This window comes from Tachyglossus aculeatus, chromosome 3, assembly GCF_015852505.1.
Source record: "Tachyglossus aculeatus isolate mTacAcu1 chromosome 3, mTacAcu1.pri, whole genome shotgun sequence".
Taxonomy (NCBI): Eukaryota; Metazoa; Chordata; class Mammalia; order Monotremata; family Tachyglossidae; genus Tachyglossus; species Tachyglossus aculeatus.
In genome coordinates, this window is record NC_052068.1 from 15,467,829 (window position 1) to 15,489,185 (window position 21,357).

The following is a 21,357-nucleotide window of genomic DNA, read 5'->3' on the forward strand; positions in this document are numbered from 1 at the left end:
ATCCACTATGCACCTTAATTTTTTTTCAAGCCAGTAACACGGTGTCTCCTGAAAAATGAGAAGTAGCATGGCTTAGTGGGTAGACCACAGGTCAGAGGACCTGGGTTCTAATTCCAACTCTGCCATTTACCTGCTGCGTGAACTTGGACAAGTCCCTTCACCCTCCCCAACTTCCCTTATCTGCAAGATGCCTGTTCTCCTTCCTACATAGAATTTGAATTCCATCTGGGACCTGATTATCCAGTATCTACCCCAGTACTTAGTACAGTGTTTGGCACATAGTAAGTGTTTAACAAAAACTAGTATTGTGTTTATTATTCATAACAATAACAATAAAGATAATTTTCCAGGTATTTTGCTTTCTTAACCTCTGAATCCAGACTCATCACAGCTTGATCCAGTAATGGCATTTCACAATTAATTGAAAATATAAGGGACCTTTACTTCATCCCTGACCCAAATTCATTTAATGGGATTAGGTAGCCACAGGTAGCCTTTGAAAAATAGGCCCCATTTGTTCGATTGAAAGTGTGGCTTTTGCTGCGCTGAACTGACAAGCATGAGTTTAAACAAAAATAAAGTAGTTTGAATAACAATAATAATAATAATAATAATAATGGTATTTGTTAAGCGCTTTTACTATGTGCAAAGCACTGTTCCAAGTGCTGGGGTGATACAAGGTGATCAGGTTGTCCCACATGGGGCTCACAGTCTTAATCCCCATTTTACAGATGAGGTAACTGAGGCACAGAGAAGTTAAGTGACTTGCCCAAAGTCGCACAGTGGCAGAACTGGGATTAGAACCCATGACCTCTGACTCCCAAGCCCGTGCTCTTTCCACTGAGCCACGCTGCTTCTCATATAATAATAATGATGATATTTGTTAAGCGCTTACTATGTGCCAAGCACTGTTCTAAGCACTGGGGTAGATACAAGGTGATCAGGTTGTCCCACATGGGGCTCACAGTCTTAATCCCCATTTTACAAATGAGGTCACTGAGGCACAGAGAAGTTAAGTGACTTGCCCAAAGTCACACAGCTGACAAGTGGAGGAGCGGGGATTCGAACCCATGACTTCTGACTCCGAAGCCTGTGCTCTTTCCACTAAGCCAGGCTGCTTCCCCATGTTTTGCTTTCTTGAAAAAAATCTTCTTGAAAGATTTCTTTACAATAGGAGCCTTATACTTTGTAATGATTCGTAATAATAATAATAATGATAGTAATAATTGAGGTACCGGTTAAGTGCTTACTATGTGCCAAGCAAGTTAATCATCATCATCATCATCATCAATCATATTTATTGAGCGCTTACTGTGTGCAGAGCACTGTACTAAGCGCTTGGGAAGTACAAGTTGGCAACATATAGGGACAGTCCCTACCCAACAGTGGGCTCACAGTCTCAAAGGGGGAGACAGAGAACAAAACCAAACATACTAACAAAATAAAATAAATAGAATAGATATGTACAAGTAAAATAAATTAATAAATAGAGTAATAAATATGTACAAACATATATACATATATACAGGTGCTGTGGGGAAGGGAAGGAGGTAAGATGGGGGGATGGAGAAGGGGATGAGGGGGAGAGGAAGGAAGGGGCTCAGTCTGGGAAGGCCTCCTGGAGGAGGTGAGCTCTCAGTAGGGCCTTGAAGGGAGGAAGAGAGCTAGCTTGGCGGATGGGCAGAGGGAGGGCATTCCAGGCCTGGGGGATGACGTGGGCCGGGAGTCGATAGCGGGACAGGCGAGAATGAGGTACGGTGAGGTAATCAGGTTGGACACAGTCCCTGTATCACATGGGCCTCATAGTCTTCATCCCCATTTTACAGATGAGGTAACTGAGGCCCAGAGAATTAAGTGACTTGCCCAAGGACACACAGCAGACCTGGAATGGAGCTGGGCTTGGAACCCAGCTCCTTCTAACTCCCAGGCCTATGCTCTATCCATTAATCCACGCCTGCTTCGATTTGCGTTTCATTATGTAGCAATGAAAAGCCGAATTGGACAAGTAATTGAAAGTGTGGCTTTTGCTACATGGAACTAACAAGCATAGGTTTAAACAAAAATAAAGTAGTTTGAATAATAATGATAATAATAATAATAATAATAATAATAATAAAAATAATGGTATTTGTTAAGCACTTACTATGTGCAAAGCACTGTTCTAAGTGCTGGGGTGATGCAAGGTGATCAGGTTGCCCCACGTGGGGCTCACATGCCTGCTTCGATTTGCTTTTCATTATGCAGCAGTGAAAAGCCGAATTTGGCATCTGTATCTTGAGCCACTCTGCCCCGAGGCGTTTTCCACACACAGTAATGAAAAATCATGCTTTCTGTGACCAGCGTGGCTCAGTGGAAAGAGCCCAGGCTTTGGAGTCAGGGGTCATGGGTTCAAACCCCGGCTCTGCCCATTGTCAGCTGTGTGACTTAGGGCAAGTCGCTTCACTTCTCTGGGCCTCAGTTACCTCATCTGTAAAATGGGGATTAAGACTGTGAGCCCCTCGTGGGACAACCTGATCACCTTGTAACCTCCCCAGTGCTTAGAATGGTGCTTTGCACATAGTAAGCACTTAATAAATGCCATCATTATTATTATTACTATGCTAACCCCAGGGTCAAACAAACGACTCCAGGGCTCCAGAAATGAACCCTGGACCTAATGAAGACTTGGCCCAAGTGATAATAGCATCTTGGGATAACCCTATGCTCAATTTATAATTTTGGGTTAAAAGGATTTCTGCTTCTTTGGAGAACTGCGATGGCATCTATGTGTGTTTGTATATGTGTATGTGTGTGTATTTATGGTGTCTGTTAAGGGCTTATTATGTTCCAGGCTCTGTTCTTAGCAAGGGAGTAGATAATAATTATGGTACTTGTTAAGCACTAACTATGTGCTCACCATGGTTACCTTGAGAAGCAGTGTGGCTTAGTGGAAAGAGCAAGGGCATGGGAGTCAGAGGACATGGGTTCTAATCCCAGGTCTGCCACATAATAATAATAATAATAATAATAATAATAATAACATTTATTAAGCACTTACTATGTGCAAAGCACTGTTCTAAGTGTTGGGGAGGTTACAAGGTGATCAGGTTGTCCCACATGGGGCTCACAGTCTTAATCCCCATTTTACAGATGAGGTAACTGAGGCACAGAGAAGTGAAGTGACTTCCCCAAAGGCACACAGCTGACAAGTGGCACAGCCGGGATTTGAACCCATGACCTCCGACTCCAAAGACTGGGTTCTTTCCACTAAGCCATGCTACTTCTTTGTGTGACCTTGGGCAAGTCACTTAACTTCTCTGTGCCTCAGTTACCTCATCTGTAAAATGGGGATTAGGGCTGTGAGCCCCACATGGGACAGCCTGATAAACTTGTATCTACCTCAGCACTTAGAACAGTGCTTGGCACGTAGTAAGCGCTTAACAAATACCATTATTATTATTATTATTACTATGTGCCAGGCACTGTACTAAGCCGTGGGATGGAAACTCGAGATGGACACAGTCCCTGTCCCACAGGGGGCTCACAGTCTTAATCCCCATTTTAGAGAGGAGGAAACTGAGGCACAAAGAAGTTGTGACTTGTCCAAGGTCAAAGAACAGGTAGGTGGTGGAATTGGGGTTCTATTTGGAACTCAGGTGCTCCCATGCCCGTGCTCTATCTACTTTGATCCACAGAGAAATGGCTGGAGAAATCCCAGCTACTTAGTTGGGGAACACCAGGTCATCTGCTTCTATACTACTCCAGGAGGCCTTCCCAGACTGAGCCCCTTCCTTCCTCTCCCCCTCGTCCCCCTCTCCATCCCCCCCATCTTACCTCCTTCCCTTCCCCACAGCACCTGTATATATGTACATATGTTTGTACATATTTATTATTCTATTTAATTATTTATTTATTTTACTTGTACATATCTATTCTATTTATTTTATTTTGTTAGTATGTTTGGTTTTGTTCTCTGTCTCCCCCTTTTAGACTGTGAGCCCACTGTTGGATAGGGACTGTCTCTGTATGTTGCCAACTTGTACTTCCCAAGCGCCTAGTACAGTGCTCTGCACACAGTATGCGCTCAATAAATACAATTGGTGATGATGATGATGGAATCCAATCTGGTCTGAGGCCTCCACTGCAGGCTTGAGCCACCTTGTCCCCAGGTAAGGGGACAAAGAGGAGGTCAGGGGCCTGGAGCAAGCGGTCACCTTGTGGCCTGGCTGGGTTCAGTCTGGGCCTTCTGGCAGATGCCACTGTGGCCCCGTAGAATCCCCCGGCGGGGCCTCCCCATGCCACACCCCACCTTGCCGTTGTAGATGCAAACTAATCTGTTTGGACACCTCCCTATCCCATATGGAGCTCACAGTGTTAATGCTCTTTCTACAGTTGAGGCAACCGAGGCCCAGAGAAGTGAAATCAATCAATGAATGGTATTTATTGAGCGCTTACTGTGTGCAGAGCACTGTACTAAGCGCTTGGGAAGTACAAGTTGGCAACATATAGAGACAGTCCCTACCCAACATCATCATCATCATCATCAATCGTATTTATTGAGCGCTTACTGTGTGCAGAGCACTGTACTAAGCACTTGTGAAGTACAAGTTGGCAACATATAGAGACGGTCCCTACCCAACAGTGGGCTCACAGTCTAGAAGGGGGAGACAGAGAACAAAACCAAACATAGTAACAAAATAAAATAAATAGAATAGATATGTACAAGTAAAATAAATAAATAGAGTAATAAATATGTACAAACATATATGCATATAGACAGGTGCTGTGCGGAAGGGAAGGAGGTAAGGCAGGGGGGATGGAGAGGGGGAGAAGGGGGAGAGGAAGGAGGGGGCTCAGGGTGGGAAGGCCTCCTGGAGAAGGTGAGCTCTCAGCAGGGCCTTGAAGGGAGGAAGAGAGCTAGCTTGGCGGATGGACAGAGGGAGGGCATTCCAGGCCCGGGGGATGACATGGGCCGAGGGTGAATGGGGGGACAGGCGAGAATGAGGCCACGGTGAGGAGATTAGCAGCAGAGGAGCGGAGGGTGCGGGCTGGGCTGGAGAAGGAGAGAAGGGAGGTGAGGTAGGAGGGGGTGAGGGGAAGCAGAGGCTGAGGAGTTTCTGCCTGATACGTAAGTTGATTGGTAGCCACTGGAGATTTTTGACTTTCCCAAGGCCACACAGCAGACAAGTGAGGTGAAAACTCACCTCCTCCTGGAGGCCTTCCCAGACTGAGCCCCCTCCTTCCTCTCCCCCCGCATCGCCCCCACCCTACCTCCTTCCCCTCCCCACAGCACCTGTATATATGTAATGTTTGTACAGATTTATTACTCTATTTTACTTGCACATATTTACTATTCTATTTATTTTATTTTGTTAATATATTTTGTTTTGTTGTCTGTCTCCCCCTTCTAGACTGTGAGCCTGCTGTTGGGTAGGGACCGTCCCTATATGTTGCCAGCTTGTACTTCCCAAGCACTTAGTACAGTGCTCTGCACACAGAAAGTGCTCAATAAATATGATTGAATGAATGCAAGTGGCACAGCAGGGATTAGAGTCCAGATGCTTTACACCCACATCCACGTTCTATCAAGTTGGCCATGCTACTTAGGTGTGTAAGATAAGAATAATAGTAATAATAATGGTAAAGAAATAAAAATAACAAGAAATAAAACATTAAAATAACTAAATAAAAATAAAAATAAAGAAATAAAAATAGTGGAAAGAGCATTGGTCTTGGAGTTAGATGGCCTAGATTCTAATCTCTGCTCCACCAATTGCTTGCTGTGTGACCTTGGGCAAATCATTTAACTTATTTTTTCCCTCAGTTTCCTCATCTGTAAAATGGAGAGTAGATCTCTTTCCTCCTTTGAATTTAGACTGTCAGCCTGGGCTGGACAGAGACTGTGTCTGACCTAATTAATTTGTACTTACACCAACACTTAGAGCAGTATTTGACACGTAGTAAGTGCTTAACAAATACCACGTTAAAAATAACAATAATGATAATAACAGTAATAATAATAATGGCATTTATTAAACGCTATGTGCAAAGCACTGTTCTAAGCACTGGGGAGGTTACAAGGTGATCAGTTTGTCCCACGGGGGGCTCACAGTCTTAAATCCCCATTTTACAGATGAGGTAACTGAGGCCCAGAGAAGTTAAGTGATTTGCCCAAAGTCACACAGCTGACAATTGGCTGAGTCAGGATTTGAACCCATGACCTCCGACTCCAAAGCTGAGGCTCTTTCCACTGATAATGATATTTGTTAAGCACTTACTATGTGCCAAGCACTCTTCTAAACACCGGGGTAGAGAAAAGATCATCACAGTCGAGGTAGGAGGGAGTAGGATTTAGGACGAAGCAGTGTGGCCTGCTGGATAAAGTACTTGCCTTGGCATCAGAAGACCTGGGTTCTAATCCTGGCTCCACCACTTGTCTGCTGTGTAACCTTGGGCAAATAATTTAACTTATCTTTGTATCAGTTACCACATTTGTAAAATGGATATTTAAGGCTTTGAGTCCCATGTGGGATATGGACTGTGTCCAACTTGATTAGCTTGTACAATGCCCCAGCACTTAGTACAATGTCTGGTAACAATAATAATAATAAGGGTTTTTATTAAGCACTTAGTATGTGCAAAGCACAGTTCTAAGCACTGGGGAGGTTACAAGGTGATCAGGTTGTCCCACAGGGGGCTCACAGTCTTCATCCCCATTTTACAGATGAGGGAACTGAGGCCCAGAGAAGTTAAGTGACTTGCCCACAGTCACACAGCTGACAATTGCCGGAGCTGGAATTTGAACTCATGACCTCTGACTCCAAAGCCCGGGCTCTTTCCACTGACCCACGCTGCTTTTCTAAGTAGATAGTAGTAGGTAGTAAGTGTTTTGTAAATAGCGTAGATGTGTATCAATCAATCAGTCATATGTATTGAGCGCTTATTGGGTGCAGAGCACTGCACTGAACACTTGGAAGAGTGCAATATAACAGGTACATTCCTTGCCCACAACAAGTTTACAGTCTAGAGGGGGAGAGAGACATTGTTGTTGTTGTCTTATGTGGTCGAGTCATATCCGACCCATCGCGATGCCATGGACACATCTCACCCAGAACGCCTCACTTCTATTTGCAATTGTTCCAATGGTATATTTCTAGAGTTTTCTTGGTAAAAATCCAGAATTGATTTACTATTGCCTCCTTCCATTCAGTGAACAAGTCTCCTCCCTCAACTCTCTCCAGTGCCGCTGCTGCCCAACACAGGTGAGTTTTGGCTTGTAGCAGATGGCCTTCCACCCGCTAGCCACTGGCCAAGCTAGGAATTGATTGGTAATGCCTCTGCTTGACTCTCCCACCTGTAGTCGAGACTGGTAGAGGACTGGAAACTCTCCAGGTGTGACTGAGGTGTCGAGAGAGACATTACTATAAATAAATAACTGCTGGGAAGCTGGGAAGGGGGTGAATAAAGGGAGTGAGGCAGGGTGACGCAGAAGGGAGTGGAAAAGAAGGCTTAGTCAGGGAAGGCCTCTTGGAGGAGATGTGCTTAGGTGCCTTCAATAAGGGTTTGAAGGAGTGTAGGAGACACTAATTGCCTGTTGGATATGAAGAGGGAGGGTGTTCCAGGCCAGAAGCACGATGTGGGCAAGATAGAGGTACGGTGAGTAGGCTGGCATTAAAGTAGCAAAGTGTGTGTGCTGGGTTGTTAGCTCAAACTATTCCCATGTAGCCAAATCATCATCATCAATCGTATTTATTGAGCGCTTACTGTGTGCAGAGCACTGTACTAAGCGCTTGGGAAGTACAAACTGGCAACATATAGAGACAGTCCCTACCCAACAGTGGGCTCACAGTCTAAAAGGGGGAGACAAAAGCAAACATGGTCCCTTTTTTTCCTGAGAAATAGGTAAGGATGTTAGAGAAGCAGCGTGGCTCAGTGGAAAGAGCACGGGCTTTGGAGTCAGAGGTCATGGGTTCAAATCCCAGCTCTATCACTTGTCAGCTATGTGACTTTGGGCAGGTCACTTCACTTCTCTGTGCCTCAGTTACCTCAACTGTAAAATGGGGATTAAGACTGTGAGCCCCCCGTGGGACAACCTGATCACCTTGTACCCTCCCCAGCACTTAGAAAAGTGCTTTGCACATAGTAAGTGCTTAATAAATGCTATTAAAAAAAAAAGGATGTGAGAAATAATTCCAACAATGACAGTAGTTAGGTGAAGTAGGAGGGACAAGGTGATTGAATGCTTTAAAGTTGATGGTAAGGAGTTTCTGTCTGATTAGGAGAAGCAGCGTGGCTCAGTGGAAAGAGCACGGGCTATAGAGTCAGAGGTCATGGATTTGAATCCTGACTCCGCCACATATCTGCTGACCTTGGGCAAGTCACTTAACTTCTCTGTGCCTCAATTACCTCATCTGCAAAATGGGGATTAAGACTGTGAGCCCCATATGGGACAACTTGATCACATTGTATCTCCCCAGCACATAGAATAGTGCTTCGCACATAGTAAGCGCTTAACGTGTGCCATCATCATTATCATCATCATCATCATCATCATAGTTTTGATTTTTTCAATAAAGTAGGTGGCCAGGTCATTAGGGGCAAGAGATGGGGAAGATTGGGGACATGATGTTTGAGGAGGGAGATAAATGTCTGAAACAATTGGCAAGGCTAATGGGCAAGGGCGTTAATAAGGGTGGAGTGCGTGTGTGTGTATATATATATAATATATGTAGGTATATATATGTACAGAGAGAGAGAGACATACATACACACATTCACATTCATTCATTCAATTGTTTTTATTGAGCACTTACTGTGTGCAGAGTACTGTACTAAGTGCTGCATATATATATGTGTGTGTGTGTGTGTTTGCTTGTGTGTGTTTATGCATATATAGGGTATGTATATGGCACACATACATGTAAAAATGGTACATGCCATTATAATTTTGCAATTGAAATCTAAAAGTTATTCTATATATAATTTATATGGCAGATTGTGATCATTTTCATATTCCTGCTTTTGAAATGATCAAACTACACAGCCAGGCCAAGGCCATAAGCAAAATAAAAAAATGTGATCTTAATCTCTATTAATGGGACAAGTGGGGAAAAGGACATTTGTGAGATTCTCTTGTAAGGACAGAATGCTAAATAAGAGGCTTCCAGCTGTGCGCCTGGAAAGTTAAAATGGTTTGTTTGGATCATTAATATTGCAATGAAAACTAATTAAACCTGGAGCTACAAGGAGGAGTTCATTAGAGATTTGGAGCCGAGACCTCCTGCTTTAACCGTTATTGTCATCACACAGGCCTTGGGATTTCAGAGATTGTGAAAAGTGTATTTCTGGGTTGACAAGAGTTAAAAGTAGGAGTCTTGATGAGATGTGGGCGGGGGGTTGAGGAGCCCCCTCAGAAGTACGGGAAGGTCTGGGAACCTATGGATCCACCTGACGTTAGACTCCAAGAAGGGAGATGTCAATCCATCCATCAATCAGTCGGTCAGTCAGTGGTCCTTATTGAGCCTTTACTCTATACAGAGCACTGTATTAAGTGCTTAGGAGAGTTCAGTACAGTGGAGTTGGTGGACATATTCCCTGCTCCCAGCGAACTTGTCACCTGGAGCAGGAAACATTCATTCGAAAAAATTGAGAATATGTTAATGTTGGTGGGGCTGAGGGTGGGAGGGCATATTGTACACATTAATTATTCTATTTATTTTATTAATGATGTGTATATATCTATAATTCTATTTATCTATTTTGATGCTATTCATTCCTGTCTACTTGTTTTGCTTTGTGGTCTGTCTCCCCCTTTCCAGACTGTGAGCCTGTTGTTGGGTAGGGATTGTCTCTATCTGTTGCCCAAGTGTACTTTCCAACAGCTTAGTACAACGCTCTGCACACAGTAAGTGTTCAATAAATACAATTGAATGAATGAATCAAGTGCTTAAAGTGTGGGGAAAATAATAATTACGGTATTTGTTAAGCATTTACCATGTCCCAGACAGTGTACTAAGCAGTGGGGTGGATTCGAGCAAATTAGATTGGACACAGTCCCTGTTCCACACGGGGCTCACAGTTCTCAACCTCCAGAAGCAGCGTGGCTCAGTGGAAAGAGCCCGGGCTTTGGAGTCAGAGGTCAGGGGTTCGAATCCTGGCTCCGCCACATGTCTGCTGTGTGACCTTGGGCAAGTCACTTAACTTCTCTGCGCCTCAGTGACCTCATCTGTGAAATGAGGATTAAGACTGTGAGCCCCACATGGGACAACCTGATCACTTTGTATCCCCCAGCGCTTAGAACAGTGCTTTGCACATAGTAAGTGCTTAACAAATGCCAACATTATTATTATTATTTTGCAGATGAGGTAACTGAGGCACAGAGAAGTGAAGCGATTTGCCCAGGGCCATGCAGCTGACAAGTGACTGTGAGCCCATTGTTGTTAGGGACTGTCTCTAATGTTGCCGACTTGTACTTCCCAAGTGCTTAGCACAGTGCTCTGCACACAGTAAGTGCTCAATAAATACGATTGAATGGATGAATGAAGTGTAGAACCCAGGTCCTTCTGACTCCCAGCCACACCCACTAGGCCATGTGGCTTCCCCAGTATGTGGGTGGAGGAGAGGGTAGGAGCATGGAGGAGGGGAAGTCTTGATCTGGGATGGTCTCTTGAAGTTTTCAGTGATTTCAGTGGGGCTTTGAAGATGAGGCGAGTGGTGTTCGATCATATACGTCAGCTGGTTTCTAGATTGTAAACTCACTGTGGGCAGAGAACATGTCTACCAACACTGTTGTACTGCACTCTCCCAAGAGCTTAGTACAGCTTTGCACACAGCACTCAATCAACAATGCTTTTCATGGCATTTGTTAAGCTCTTACTATGTGTGAAGCACTATTCTAAGCATTGGGGGGATGCAAGGTGATCAGGTTGTCCCACATGGGGCTCACAGTCTTAATCCCCATTTTACAGATGAGGTACCTGAGGCACAGAGAAGTTAAGTGACTTGCCCAAGATCACACAGCTGACAAGTGGCGGAGCCAGGATTAGAACCCACAACCTCTGACTCCCAAACCTGTGCTCTATCCACTGTGCCATGCTACTTCTCAATCAATCGATGATTGATTGACTGATTACAAAAGAGGCAGTAGGCTTGACCCTTCCCTCAAATAACTTACAATGGAGAGACAGAGCTAGATACTAAAATAAATTTATGGGTAGGGGGAAGCAATAGAGTTTAAAGATACGAATTTAAGTTCTGTGAGAATGGGCGTGAGTGCTTATTAAAGGTCTTAGGGGGTATGGATTTCAAAGCATAGGTGTTAGAAGCAGAATGACCTGGTGGCAAGAGTGCAGCTTGGGAATCAGATGATGTGGGTTCTAATTCCAGCTCCACCACTTGTGTATAATGTATGACCTTGTGCAAGTCATTTAACAGCTCTGTGCCTGTTACCTCATCTGTAAAATGAGGATTAAGATTATGTACCCACAAGTGGGACAGGGACTGTGTCCAATTTACAGTAATAATAATAATGTCTCATTTTGCGCCCCCTTAGATTGTGAACCCCAAGTAGGGTTCTTGTTATATATCTACCTCAGCTATGAGACAGCGGCTCTGCTGTCTTGTATCTACCCCAGCTTTTATTTATTTTTATTTTTATGATAGCATTTACTAAGCAGTTACTATGTGCAAAGCACTGCTCTAAGCACTGAAGAGGTTACAAGGTGATCAGGTTGTCCCACATGGGGCTCACAGTCTTAATCCCCATTTTACAGATGGGGTAACTGAGGACCAGAGAAGTTAAGTGACTTGCCCAAAGTCACACAGCTGACAATTGGAGGAGCTGGGATTTGAACCCACAACCTCTGACTGCAAAGCCCGTGCTCTTTACACTGACCCACGCTGCTACCCCAGTGCTTAGAATAGTATGTGGTACCTAGTAAGTGCTTAACAAATATTATTATTATTATTATTATTGTTAAGAGGGAGGCACTGTACTAAGCGCTGAGGTGGAAACAAGAAAATCAGGTTGGACAAAATCCCTGTCCCACGTGGGACTCACAGACTCAATCCCCATTTTACAGGTGAGATAACTGAGGCCCAGATCAGTGAAGTGACTTGCCCAAGGCCACACAGCAGACAGGTGGCAGAGCCGGGATCAGATCCCATGACCTCTGACTCGCAGGCTTGTGTTTTATCCACTATGCCATAAATGCCATCAATTGATTAATTGATCAACTAGTGTGCAGAGGACAGGGCAATGATTTGAGGATTTTGAAGAGAAGGGAGATGTGTGCCAGGCAAGAAACTCTCACCCACTGTCAGATGATTTTAAACTTGTAGGGCATCCCAACAGACTAAAATATGCCTAAACATTTTCAAACGAAAGGATGATTCCATAATCTTGAAAAGATATGTGACTTTCACTCTTACAGAAAGGGTGGTAGTGAGGAAGACGGGATTTTCAAGGGGGAAAATAGTAATCGTGGCTCCCTTCATAATGCCAACCTATTTGCTCATCACACATTTCTTCTCAGATCAAGTGATTACTTCCCTCCACAATTCTCCTCTTCCCTTTCACCTTTCCCTACTCTGAGATCTGCTGAAATTCATATTCAGCTGCATAATTCAGTGACCAGAGAGAGAGGAGTGTGTTCTTGATGCCCTGTTATTCACCTTGCTTATTATTCTGTGAAGACTGTGAGAGCTAATGACTATTGGTAATTATTTAATTACACATTTTATCTACCTAGTATATTTTAGGATTCATACGTTCTCCATAATTACTAGCACTGTTAATTGTTCTGTCGTTGGAAGGGTGCACCTGGGATGGGGAGTTGAAAGTGTTTTCCACAGTGAGCTCAAAGTTTAGCTTTTAGAGGGAGATTGTTATTTTAATATTTAGACCCAATCATGGGTGTAAATTTCCGTGTGAGTTCTTTGTGCTTTTGTTGAACCTTAGAGCAGTAGGGTTGTACACAGTGACTGTTAAACACTCACTGTTCTAAGCTCTCGGGTAGATACAAGATAATTGGGTTGGACATAGTCCCTGTCCCATATAAGGCTCCGTAGTCTTAATCTCCATTTTACAGATGAGGGCACAGAGGACCAGAGAAGTACAGTGACTTGCCCAAGGTCACACAGCAAACAAGAGGCGAAACCAGGATTAGAACCCATGACCTGACTCCCAGGTACCTGCTGTATTAGTTATTCCGTGAATGGAGTTCACTAGAAGACATATTTGGGCGTGTAGAAAATATCAGTGGAGTTAAGAGGGGTTCTGGTCGATCTGGGGATGAGGACCAAAATGGGCTAGTAGAAGAAAGTTAGGAATATTAGAAGGAAAATTTAGGGATGTTTGAAATTCACCCCTAACTCTGTGGATGGGTTTAGGGGTACGACCATCATGCCATTCTTCCAGGCATCCTGCTGCCACCGTGGGAGACAGAATACCGAAGTAGATGGACTTTTGTACAGACCCCAGAGTGGCATTGCTTATGTTATTTTTTTGGTTGTTTCTTTAATTTAAAGTCCCAGGACTCCAGAGCAAGAGCTACTTCTGCTGCTTCCTGCTTTGTGGTTCCATGAGACAAGGCCTCCCTGTCACTTTCCTTTTTGATTTGAGGTTGAGAAAGCACCAGGCTGTGGATGGAGCCACCGATCTCCCTGACCTCCCATCCCTCCCCGCCTTCCCCTGACTCTTCCCTAAACCCCTCAGCAGCTACATTTGCAGCTCCAGCATCTTTCTGGGTAAGGCTCGGGTTTCGGCGAGCCCTGACAGGGAGAGCCCAAATCAAGTATGAGTGAACTTGGAACTGTCCTTGGGCAGGAGACTGGAGAGTCCTATATTTAGATGTCTGAATTCCCTTTGATCTGAGCCCATATGGAAGCATTAAAATCCATTCAGAAATCCAGACATGGCACCTCACTACTTGAGAGAGCGATCCCTTCCTTGCTCTTCAGAGATGTCTCGGAGTTGCTCAGTCTTTACAAGTCTCAATATATTTCAAAGGCAAGAATTCACATATCTGGTTTCCATTTTTGTTCTATATTTATCCGTTTTCTCTTGTCGTTTGCTCTCCTAATCCAAAGCCCTTCAACACCACCAACTGGGAGTGACAAATACCTTACAAAGCCCTAGGGCCTGGCATAATTTCACATTTTCTCCTAAGCCCCATGCACCATTTTGTCGCTGGTCTAGCCTGGAGGCCAGAGAGAAGGGCAGGGATTGAAGAAGTCCAACAGATTTACCACGGACCCATTTTCTCAACTGCCTTGGGCAGATCGAGGATCTCAGTTCCTTCTAAACAGGAGGGAAGAGGAGTACTTTCTTACCTCCCAGGCGTATTCTGGGAATGAATTATTTAACATTTGTAAAGCACTTTATAAGGGTTCAGTATCATTACACAGGGACCTCTGGGCTCAAAAGCAACATTGGATGTCTGACAGGGTGGTTATTATTATTAAGCATTTATATAGCATGTTACATTTGCAAAGTGCTTCACAATCATTTATTAGTTAATCCTCACAACACTTCCATCAGAGAATTTCATATGGCTGTCAAACTGCCTTTTAGAAAATAGGAAACTGAGGCCCAGAAAAGTGAACTGTCTTTCTCAGGGTCATGCAGTAAACTGGTGGCATGGCTTTGGGTATACTTTCAGTGTAGGACAACCAGTGCCCAGTAAAGTGAACAAACTCCTTTTTTTAAATGGTATTTGTTAAACCCTTACTATGTGCCAGGCACTGTACTAAGCACTGTGGTAGATGCGAAACAATCAGGTTGGACCCATCCATGTCCTACATGGGGTTCACAGTCTTAATCTCCTTTTTACAGATGAAGGAACTGAGGCACAGAGAAATTGTGACTCGCCCAAGGTCACACTGCAGATGGATGGTTTTGCTAGGTTTAGAACCCGGGTCCTCTGCCCCCAAGCCCATGCTCTTTCCACCAGGCCACATTGCTTCTCAAGACAAAACAAGAAGGGAAATTTATAGAGGGGACAGGAACACTCGTGAGATCTCCTAGCCACTTCTTCATGGCTTAAAGAAGAACAGTGAACTCACCCATATGTGAGGACATACCCTTTCTTCCAACACTGAATGAAGTCACCGCCACAGTTAGAGCCAGGAGGAGTGGAAAAGATCCCAGCTCTAATGAAACAACAGCTGAGATTTACAAGCAGAGAGAAGATGGATTGCTCAGATCACTGGATAGGATCTGTCTCACCATACAAAAATCCCATTTGATTTCAAACTATTAACCACATTTTCAATCATTCATTCACTCAATCGTATTTTTGAGCACTTACTGTGTGCAGAGCACTGCAAAATGGGGATTAAGACTGTGAGCCCTCCGTGGGACAACCTGATCACCTTGTAACCTCCCCAGTGCTTAGATCAGTGCTTTGCACATAGTAAGTGCTTAATAAATGCTATTATTATTATTATTATTATTATTATTAAGCATTTGAAAAGTTCAATTTGGCAACAGATAGAGACAATCCTTACCCAACAACGGGCTCACTGTCTATGAATGGTGAAAAAGTAACCTGTAAAGTTATTTTAGAATTTTATTATTTTCTTTTCTGAGAAGATCTTAGGCTAAAAGGGCTTAGGGAAGCAGCATGGTTCAGTGGAAAGAGCACGAGCTTGGGAGCCAGAGGTCATGGGTTCAAATCCCAGCTCTGCTGCTTGTCAGCTGTGTGACTTTGGGCAAGTCACTTAACTTTTCTGTGCCTCAGTTACCTCATCTGTAAAATGGGGATGTCTGTGAGCCCCACGTGGGGCCACCTGATCACCTTGTATATACCCCAGTGCTTAGAACAGTGCTTGGTACATAGTAAGTGCTTAATAAATGCTATTATTGTTATTATTATTATTATTATTTTCCCACATGGGGCTCACGGTTTCAATTCCCATTTTACATTAGCATTAAAACCCCTTGGACCATTTATTAAATTATTTAATTCATTGTGAGCTTCCCGAAGTTCAATGTAGCTTCATATTAAAGTGGGAGCAGGTAGGTGGCTTCGAAATGCTTTTCAAAGTACCATTAACTGGCAACATATTGTAGTAGGATGAATTTAGCAAATCTAGCCTCTAACCAACAATCTCAATCCATGATTTAGAAATGTATTTACCACCTATGTGTAGGAAATTATCCAAAAATGCAAAGCCAGACAAATACAAAGAAAAAAAAATGAATTCAAATGATCCAAGAATCCCTTTAGGAGGAGTGACAGAGCTTAGAGCTTTGTGTCATCACCTTCAGATTAAATGGAAGGTCGCCACATCAACAGTAATGCTCAACCTTCATTCAGAGGGGGAAACATATATTTATAGGGAGAGAGAGAGAGAGAGAGACGGGAGAGACAGAGAGAGAGAAGGGGAGTAGAGACAGAGACCTAGAAGCGGAGAGAAATAAGAATTACAGTGTTTTCTGCTTCTGCATTCCAAACCATTGATTCAGAGTATATGGGTTTCTGGAGTCATTACACAGAGTAGATACATTTATAATTCTCAAAGTGGCAAGTGGTATTTTTAAAGTCGTGCAGAGTACACATACTGCTATTCATTTAGAGAACTCCATTAATGTTGTTGATACAGCGATACCAGGATAAACAAGAGGGAAAGAGTCAAGGAAGTCCGCAACAGTATGAAAAAGAATACTTAAGGCTTCATTTAAAAGCCCAGAAAACCCTATCAAACTTTCACGTATCAGTGAGCTTTGAATTTAATTTGGCAGAATCTGTGTTGTGAACTGCTCAGGTTTGAAGCACGTATAGAGGGACAATATCGATCACACAGTTGATCCAGGATACTTACTGAGTGCTTGCGGAAGGTACCACATAGTAGAGTTGGTTGATGTTATCCCTTCCCACAAAGAACTTACATTCTACAGGGGAAGACAGACAATAAAGTAGATTTATGATAGAGGAAATCGTACAGTTTAAGAATATTTACATAAATGTTGTGGGACTGGGTAGAAAGTGCTTAAGGAGTACACAGTGAAGTATATGGCCCACTCATAAGGGAGGACAGATCACATTCTGAATGGCCATCAATCAAGGTCCGAAACTGAAAGCAAATATTGTAGACCGTAGAACAGTTCCTAACTTACAAAGATATTGTACCCAATCTTAGATAGCAACGAACCCAAGCTGCACAAAGAAACATGCCATGACATCACTCTAGGCATTCATTCAGTCATTCAATCACATTTATTGAGTGCTTACTGAGTGCAGAGCACTGTACTAAGCACTTGGGAAGTACAAGCTGGCAACATATACAGTCCCTACCCAACGGTGAGCTCACAGTCTAGAAGGGGGAGACAGACAACAAAACAAAGCATATTAACAAAATAAAATAGAATAAACATGTAGAAATAAAATAAATAAATAAATAAATAAATAAATAAATAAATAAATAAATAGGCATATCCGTGGCCTGTCTCATTCTTAAGATGTGATTGCCTAAATGGGTATCCCAACCTTTCCTGGAGCCTGCCGTTCTCTTCCCAACCAGCTGCACTACTGTGCCCTCCCACGATCCCGATCAGGTGATTCAGCAGAGCCAACGGAAGGCCAAGGAAAAATAGACTTCTATCCAGAGAGAGTGATCCAGAAAACACAGAGGAGATGGGTTCATTCATTCATCCGATCATATTTATTGAGCACTTACTGTGTGCAGAGCACTGTACTAAGCACTTGAGAAGTACAGGTCGGCAACATATAGAGATGGCCCCTACCCAACAACAGACTCACAGTCTAGAAAGGGGAGGCAGACAACAAAACAAAACATGTAGACGGGTGTCAAAACCATCAGAATAAATAGAATTATAGGTATATGCACATCATTAATAAAATAGATTAGTAAATATGTACAAGTAAAATTAATAGAGTAATATGTACAAATATATACAAGTGCTGTAGGGTGGGGGGCAATAGAGAGGGGAGGAGGAGAGGAAAAAGGGGGCTTAATCTGGGAAGGCCTCTTGGAGGAGGTGAGCTCTCCATAGGGCTTTGAAGGGAGGAAGAGAACTAGCTTGGAGGATGTGTGGAGGGAGGGCATGTGTTGAGGAACCTTATCTCAGCTCAGTTTATAAACAGGCCAGACCCCAAAATTGAACAGCTACATTCGACTTCTAGACTGTGAGCCCACTGTTGGGTAGGGACCATCTCTATATGTTGCCAACTTGTACTTCCCAAGCGCTTAGTACAGTGCTTTGCACACAGTAAGCACTCAATAAATACGATTGAATGAATGAACGAATTTGACTTTCACTTACTAAGCTTCTGACGATCCCTCCTGAGCCTCGGGACTTAGGCCCTTACCAGGAATCTATGGAAAAGCAACACTTTTTAGGGAGCATCCGTGCCACCACCTTCCGGAATTAATTACGGGTAAGTTCTCCCAAGGATTGTTTTATTTTTACTCGGTGTTTTTGGAGAGAGCCTAATGGCTTCGAGTGCTCAGCTCTGTTCGTTAAATGTAAAAGGAGTGGAAAGGGGGGCAAACAACCCATATAATTATAATCCCATAGCAGGCCAATTGACTTGCCTCTGCCTATTAGGTCCCATTAAAGATGTAATATCTGCTGTGTCTCAGGAGAAATTCCTACTTATTTATGCTTAGTATTAGGGCAAATATTAGTTAGCATCAAAACAGGATGCAGTTAAGTCTAATCTGATGTCACCAGCAGAGCTAGCATTATGAACAAAATAAGTGGCAATTACTTTCCAGCTGAACTAATAATTTGTTCACGCGATTCCATTTTCTGTACATCAGAAATGTCCGTGGATGGAACAGGAGTTTCAGGGGAAATGTGTGGGGTTTGCTTTTTAATCACACTTTATTTAAACAGACAAATGACTGCTGGGAAGATTACATCCTTTCTCTCTCCCTCTCTCTCTCTCTTTTCCTGCTGTCCTCTGAGACAATAATTGGGAAATACAGCACAATATAGAATGTGCGTATTAGGGCCGTTATTACTATTTTAAACCCAAAATGATTTTGTTTCTGTAACTATAGGGCCAGCTTCTCATCTGGCGTTCCTCATAGCTATTTGCTTCACTCTTTACATATTATTTAGTTGTCTTCCACACTACCCGACAGAATTCTGAAAAATGGGAGCCAGTGAGAAGCTGAGAAAGATGATGACATTCACACCAGAGGCATCACATTTGGAGGAGTCCAAAGGTAAAGCTATACTTCCACTTTTTTAGAGAGATTTTAACTTCCCTAGTGTAACTCTGATGGTTGAGAATGTGCTCCAGTTCATCTATAATTGCGGTTTTCGTTGAGTGCTTATTATGTGCCAGGCACTGTACTACGTTCTGGGGTGGATACAAGCCAATTGGGTCGATCACAGCCCCTGTCCCACATAAGGCTCGCAGTCTTAATTCCCGATTTACAGGTGCAGTAACAGAGATGTGAAGAGGCTTGCCCAAGGTCATGCAGCAGACAAATTGCGGTGTGGAGATTAGAACCCAGATCCTTCTGACTCCAATGCCTGTGCTCTATCCACTAGGGTATGCTGCTTCTCTGCTTCTTCTTTCTGTCCATGATGATATATTATATTTTAACCTCGGCCAGTGGCTTAAGCACAAACCTGTTTTTGCCAGGGACTTTAGCAAGTGATTTATTCAGTCAGGTTCACCCAGTGTCTTCTCCCAGTAACAGTACGTTGCATGCCTTAATTCAGACCACTAAGATCGCTCTGAGATCCCACAGTATTATGCCAAATGCACGCTCTTAACCTAAAAAAAAAAAGATTGCTGCTTCCATTCTCCCAGGGAAGTTCACTGAAAGATTCTAGTTCAGTTTATAAATGGATATGAATATTAATAATGAGCCTCAGACTTCTTTTTACTACTACACGCCCTATTGGGTATGGAGGAGAGCTGGATTCCGTGAATCTCTCCCTCCCTACTGTACTCTTTTTTTCAAAAAGAGGTAAGAGCGAGTATAGGACTTTATAAAGACTCACTAAGCTTTGGAAAACCTCCCTCATAACAACAATAAAATTAATAACGGCATTTATCAAGTACCTCCTATGTATCAAGCACTGTGCTTAGCACTGGGGCAGATACAAGATAATCAGACTGAGTATAGCAACAGGCCCACAGACTTAAGAGGACATGGGTATTTTATTCTCATTTTACAGAGGAGGGAACTGAGGTCCAGAGATGTAAAGCAACTGGACCAAAATCATCTGACAGATAAATGGCAGAGATAATAATAATGATGATGACAGTGGTATTTGTTAAGTGCTTACTATGTGCCGGGCGCTGTACTAAGCGCTGGAGTTGAAACTAGAACTTGGCCCTCAGTCCCATGAGGAGAGAACCCCTATTTTGGAGAAGCAGGGTGGCTTAATGGAAAGAGCATGGGCTTTGGATTCAAAGGTCATGGGTTTGAATCCCGGCTCCACCACATATCTGCTGTGTGACCTTGGGCAAGTCACTTAACTTCTCTGAGCCTACCTCATTTGTAAAGTGGGGATTGACTGTGAGCCCCACGTGGAACAACCTGATCACCTTGTATCCCCACCCCCCAGCACTTAGAACAGTGCTTTGCACATAGTAAGGGCTTAACAAATGCCATTATCATTATTATTATTACTATTATTATTATTATTATTATTATTATTATTATTATTATTATTATTATTATTTTGCATTCTCTGACAGTCCCAAAAGGAGTCAAGAGCAAAGGAAAGCCAGCCAGGATAAAACCATCAGCTACATTATCCTAGTTATAAATCCCTCCTGTCAACCTCTTTCTGCACCATGGCTTTCAAGTGAAGATTAGTTAAGTTCATCCTGCAGTTGTCGTGATCATTCCTTTCTCTTTTTGAGGTTGCTTGGCCCAGAGAAGGAATACGTAGGAGTGAATCCTTCCCTTACTATGTAAACTCGGATAAGAACTTGCCAAACTTCTTCTAGGGGGTTATCACCAGGTCTTCCACCTAGAGAGTCGGCCCCATTCAATCGTTTTTATTGAGAACTTACTGTGTGTAAAGCACTGTACTAAGCTCTTGGGAGAGTACAATTCAAGAATAAACAGACACATTCCCTGCCCTCAATGAGCTTACATGCTAGAGAGGGAGACAGGCATTAAGTAGTACTGCAGCCACATTGTATAATGCCTTCCAGAGAGAATCTAATTTACAGTCTAACAATTCCCACGGGCCACATGAGGTGTTGCTGCTTTGTTCTATAGATCTACGAAACGAGATTTTTTTTTGATAAGAGAACTTGACTCTGGCAGCCAGCCTGTTATAGAAGGCTGTCACCTTGTAGACTGTGAGCCCACTGTTGGGTAGGGACCGTCTCTATATGCTGCCAACTTGTACTTCCCAAGCGCTTAGTACAGTGC